General features: G+C 38.7%; 1 non-coding gene across 1 annotated transcript; it reads left to right on the top strand.

Moving 5' to 3' along the window:
- The first annotated feature begins 451 nt into the window (after positions 1-451).
- On the top strand, positions 452-559 carry LOC112782054 (small nucleolar RNA R71). Its single transcript, XR_003192796.1, has one exon. It is a non-coding gene; the product is annotated as a small nucleolar RNA R71 (small nucleolar RNA).
- The last annotated feature ends 5,531 nt before the right edge of the window (positions 560-6,090 follow it).

Below are 6,090 nucleotides of genomic sequence, written 5' to 3'. Positions count from 1 at the left end.
TTCTATTGAGAAATTTGGATGATTTCTCCATGATGGGTTATAGGTGTTTCCATAAGGTTCACCCATATAATTTACCTCTGCTATTGCAGGGTTTTCAGGATCATAAGCTTCTTCTTCAGAAGATGCCTCTTGAGTACTGTTGGATGCAGCTTAAATTCCTTTCAGACTCTGAAAAATCATATTGACTTGCTGAGTCAATATTTTGTTCTGAGCCAATATGGCATTCAGAGTATCAATTTCAAGAACTCCCTTCTTCATAGGCGTCCCATTATTCACAGGATTCCTTTCAGAAGTGTACATGAACTGGTTATTAGCAACCATGTCAATGAGTTCTTGAGCTTCTGCAGGCGTTTTTTTTTAGGTGAATGGATCCACCTGCAGAAGTATCCAATGACATTTTAGCCAATTCAGACAGACCATCATAGAATATATCCAGGATGGTCCATTCTGAAAGCATGTCAGAAGGACACTTTTTGGTCAGTCCTTTGTATCTCTCCCAAGCTTCATAGAGGGATTCACCTTCTTTTTGTTTGAAGGTTTGAACATCCACTCTAAGCTTACTCAGCTTTTGAGAAGGAAAGAACTTGGCTAAGAAAGCCTTGACCAGCTTATCCCAAGAGCTCAGGCTATCCTTAGGTTGAGAGTCCAACCATACTCTAGCTCTGTCTCTCACAGCAAAAGGGAAAAGCATGAGCCTGTAGACTTCAGGATCTACTCCATTAGTCTTAACAGTATCACAGATCTGCAAGAATTCAGTTAAGAACTGAAAAGGATCTTCAGATGGAAGTCCATGAAACTTGCAGTTCTGCTGCATCAGAGAAACTAATTGAGGTTTAAGCTCAAAATTGTTTGCTCCAATGGTAGGAATGGAGATGCTTCTTCCATGTAAATTGGAATTAGGTGCAGTAAAGTCACCAAGCATCCTCCTTGCATTATTATTATTTTCGGCTGCCATCTCCTCTTCTTGTTCGAAAATTTCTGAAAGGTGCTTGCTGGATTGTTGTAATTTAGCTTCTCTTAGTTTCCTCTTCAGAGTCCTTTCAGGTTTTGGATCTGCTTCAACAAGAATGTTCTTATCCTTGCTCCTGCTTATATGAAAAAGAGGGACAGAAAAATAATAATAATAGGGGTCCTTTTTACCACAGTATAGAGGTCCCTGTGTGAGTAGAAGAAAAGAAGGAGATGAGAGAGAAAGAGAATTTTCGAAAATAATTTTTGAAAAAGAGTTAGTGATTTTCGAAAATTGTTTTTGAAAAAGGTTAGTAATTTTCGAAAATTAAAATAAAAAATTAAAATAATTAGTTAATTAAAAAGAAATTTTGAAAAAGAGGGAAGATATTTTCGAAAATTAGAGAGAGAGGGAGTTAGTTAGGTAGTTTTGAAAAAGATAAGAAACAAACAAAAAGTTAGTTAGTTAGTTGAAACAAATTTGAAAATCAATTTTGAAAAGATAAGAAGATAAGAAGTTAGAAAAGATATTTTAAAATCAAATTTTTGAAAAAAAGATATAATTTTGAAAAAGATAAGATAGAAAGATATTTTTGAAAAGATATTATTGAAATTAGTTTTGAAAAAGAGTTGATTTTTAAAATCACAATTAATGACTTGATTCACAAGAAATCACAAAATATGATTCTAGAACTTAAAGTTTGAATCTTTCTTAACAAGCAAGTAACAAACTTGAAATTTTTGAATCAAAATATTAATTGATGGTGTTATTTTCGAAAATTAGGAGATAAAGATAAGAAAAAGATTTTTGAAAAATATTTTTAAAATTTTCGAAAACAACTAAGAAAAAATGAAAAAGATTTGATTTTTGAAAAAGATTTTGAAAAAGATAAGATTTTTAAATTGAAAATTTGATTTGACTCATAAAAACAACTAGATTTTAAAAAGTTTTGAAAAAGTCAACTCAAATTTTCGAAATTTATGAGTGAAAAAGGGAAAGATATTTTTTGATTTTTGAATTTTTAATGATGAGAGGGAAAAACATGAAAAAGACTCAATGCATGAAAATTTTGGATCAAAACAATGAATGCATGCAAGAATGCTATGAATGTCAAGATGAACATCAAGAACACTTTGAATGTCAAGATGAACATCAAGAACATATTTTTGAAAATTTTTATATGCAAAGAAAACATGCAAGACACCAAACTTAGAAATCTTTCATATTTAGACTCTATGAATGCAAAAATGCACATGTAAAACAAGAAAAGACACAAAACAAGAAATCACCAAGATCAAACAAGAAGTTTTACCAAGAACAACTTGAAGATCATGAAGAACACTATGAATGCATGAATTTTTGAAAAATGCAAGATGAATATGCAATTGACACCAAACTTATAACATGACACATGACTCAAACAAGAAACACAGAAAATATTTTTGATTTTTATGAATTTTCTAATTTTTTTTGGTATTTTTCGAAAATTAATTGAAAAAGAAAAATAAGAATTCCAAGATTTTTAATATGAAATCCAGGAATCTTGTACTCTTAGTCTAAAGCTCCAATCTGAGGGTTAGGCATGGCTTAATAGCCAGCCAAGCTTTAGAAGATATTGATAATTTTTTTCTGTATAGAGCAACTAAGTGTGTGAGGATCAACAAGCTCTTGTGATGATAAGTTGAAACCCCAGTCCAAAGGATTAGACATGGCTTACAGCCAGCCAGGATTCAACAAATCATCATGAAACACTAGAATTCATTCTTAAAAATTCTGAAGAAAAATATATTTTTGAAAATATTTTTTTTATTTATTTATTTTTTTTCAAAAACAGATGAGAAATTTTTGAAAGGTTTTTGAAAAATTTTTGAAAATAAAACAAAAAGAAAATTACCTAATCTGAGCAACAAGATGAACCGTCAGTTGTTCAAACTCGAACAATCCCCGGCAACGGCGCCAAAAACTTGGTGCACGAAATTGTGATCTCTGGTAATGGCTCCAAAAACTTGGTGCTCTAATCTCAATTCATAATTTGTCACAACTTCGATACAACTAACCAGCAAGTGCACTGGGTCGTCCAAGTAATAAACCTTACGTGAGTAAGGGTCGATCCCACGGAGATTGTTGGCTTGAAGCAAGCTATGGTCACCTTGTAAATCTCAGTCAGGCGGATATAAAATAGTTATGGAGTTTTCGAAAATAAAAGAAGGATAGAAATACTTATGTAAATCATTGGTGAGAATTTCAGATAAGCGCACAGAGATGCTTTCGTTCCTCTGAACCTCTGCTTTCCTGCTGCCTTCATCCAATCAGTCTTACTCCTTTCCATGGCTGGCTTTATGCAAGGGCATCACCGTTGTCAGTGGTTACATCCCCTCCTCTTGTGAAAATGGTCCAAATGCTCTGTCACAGCACGGCTAATCATCTGAGGTTCCCGATCATGCTGGAATAGGATTCACCCTCCTTTTGCGTCTGTCACTACGCCCAACAATCGCGAGTTTGAAGCTCGTCACAGTCATTCAATCCCAGAATCCTACTCAAAATACCACAGACAAGGTTTAGACCTTCCGGATTCTCATGAATGCCGCCATCAATCTAGCTTACACCACGAAGATTCTGATTAAGAGATCTAAGAGATAATCATTCAATCGAAGGTAGAACGGAAGTGGTTGTCAGGCACGCGTTCATGGGGAATGATGATGATTGTCACGTTCATCACATTCAGGTTGAAGTGCGAATGAATATCTTAGAAGCGGAATAAGTTGAATTGAATAGAAAATAGTAGTACTTTGCATTAATCTTTGAGGAACAGCAGAGCTCCACACCTTAATCTATGGAGTGTAGAAACTCTACCGTTGAAAATACATAAGTGAAATGTCCAGGCATGGCCGAATGGCCAGCCCCCAAAACGTGATCTAAGATAGCATACAACTGATCAAAGATGTCTAATACAATAGTAAAAAGTCCTATTTATAATAAACTAGCTACTAGGGTTTACAGAAGTAAGTAATTGATGCATAAATCCACTTCTGGGGCCCACTTAGTGTGTGCTTGGGCTGAGCTTGAATGTTACACGTGCAGAGGCTCTTTCTGGAGTTGAACGCCAGGCTGTAACGTATTTCTGGCGTTCAACTCTGGTTTGTGACTTGTTTCTGGCGTTTAACTCCAGACAGCAGCGTAGAATTGGCGTTCAACGCTCTTTTACGTCGTCTAAACTCGTTCAAAGTATGGACTATTATAAATTGCTGGAAAGCTCTGGATGTCTACTTTCCAACACAATTGGAAGCGCGCCATTTTGAGTTCTGTAGCTCCAGAAAATCCACTTTGAGTACAGGGAGGTCAGAATCCAACAGCATCAGCAGTCCTTCTTCAACCTCTGAATCTGATTTTTGCTCAAGTCCCTCAATTTCAGCCAGAAAATACCTAAAATCACAGAAAAACACACAAACTCATAGTAAAGTCCAGAAATGTGAATTTAGCATAAAAACTAATGAAAACATCCCTAAAAGTAACCAGATTCTACTAAAAATAATGCCAAAAAGCGTATAAATTATCCGCTCATTAGTATACATAGATGATATTCTGGTAAAGACCACCAAAGCTGAGGACCTCATCGGCAACCTAGAGAACGTGTTCGCCTCTCTTTGGCGACACGGCATGAGGCTTAATCCGCTCAAGTGCGCCTTCGCCATGGAAGCTGGGAAATTCTTGGGGTTTATGATAACCCAAAGATGAGTAGAGGCTAACCTGGAAAAGTGTGAAGCAATTCTACAAATGAAGAGCCCGGGGTGTGTAAAGGATGTCCAGAGGTTAGCAGGAAGACTCACTGCGCTATCCCGCTTTCTCGGGGCGTCAGCTGCTAAGGCTCTGCCATTCTTCAACTTGATGAAGAAGGGGATAGCGTTCGAGTGGACCCCGGCGTGTGAAGAAGCCTTCAAGTACTTCAAGGAGACAATCTCGGCAGCCTAAGAGCGGAGAAGCGCTATACCTGTACTTGGCGATCACCGATGAGGCGCTGGCGGCGGTCTTAGTGCGTGAAGAAGGAAAGATCCAGCAACCGATCTATTTTGTAAGTAAAGCACTACAAGGAGTGGAGCGGAGGTACAGTAAGCTGGAGAAGCTAGCGTATGCCCTCCTGACCTCCTCCCGTAGGCTACGACAATACTTCCAAGGACATCAGGTAATCGTCAGGACGGATAAGGCAATCTGCCAAGTACTCCAAAAACCCGACTTGGCGGGTAGGATGATGACTTGGGCTATCGAACTATCCCAGTACAACTTACAATATGAGCCCAGGCATGCGATTAAGGCTCAAGCCATGACTGACTTCCTGGTAGAAGTGACAAGAAACGCTTCTGAGACACCAACCACACGGTGGAAGCTCCATGTGGACGGAGCCTCCAACCAAACGTTTGGGGGAGCAGGGATCATTCTGGAAAGTCCAACCGGAGTCGTATATGAGCAGTCAGTCAAGTTCGAATTCCTGGTATCGAACAATCAAGCGGAATACGAGGCTCTTCTAGACGGCCTAGTTCTGGCAAAAGAGGTCGAAGCCACTAGACTAGAGATATGCAGCGATCCACAGGTCGTGACTTCACAGATCAATGGGATGTACCAACCTAGAGATTCACTATTGTAGAAATATTTGGAGAAAGTCAAAGAGTTGAGCAAGCAATTCGAGGAAGTCACAGTGAAGCACATTCCGAGAGAGAGGAACACACGGGCAGACCTTCTATTAAAACTGGCAAGCACAAAGCCAAGAACGGGGAACCGATCTCTCATTCAAGATTTGGTAAGAGAACCAGCAGTGGCTTTGCACTTAACCCAGGCAGACCCGATCACCAATTTCTTGGAAAGCGACAAACTCCCCAGTGACGAAGAATTGGCAAAGATGCTAAGGAGAGAAGCGGCCAAGTATGCAATCTACAAGGCCAGTTGTTTAAGAAAGGGCTTAGCCAACCCCTATTGAAGTGCCTGTGTCCCGACCAAACGGACTATGTGCTTAGGGAAGTTCACGAGGGATGTTGCGACTACCACATCGAGGGAAGGCCTTAGCCAGAAAGCTCGTCAGAGCTGGTTATTACTGGCCCTCAATGATGGCAGATTCTAAGGAATTCGTGAAAAGGTGCAGAAGATGCCAG

The sequence above is a fragment of the Arachis hypogaea genome, chromosome 19 (assembly GCF_003086295.3).
Source record: "Arachis hypogaea cultivar Tifrunner chromosome 19, arahy.Tifrunner.gnm2.J5K5, whole genome shotgun sequence".
Classification (NCBI taxonomy): domain Eukaryota; kingdom Viridiplantae; phylum Streptophyta; class Magnoliopsida; order Fabales; family Fabaceae; genus Arachis; species Arachis hypogaea.
The sequence above is the reverse complement of the archived record's forward strand: the minus strand, read 5'-3'. Positions and strand labels throughout refer to the sequence as shown.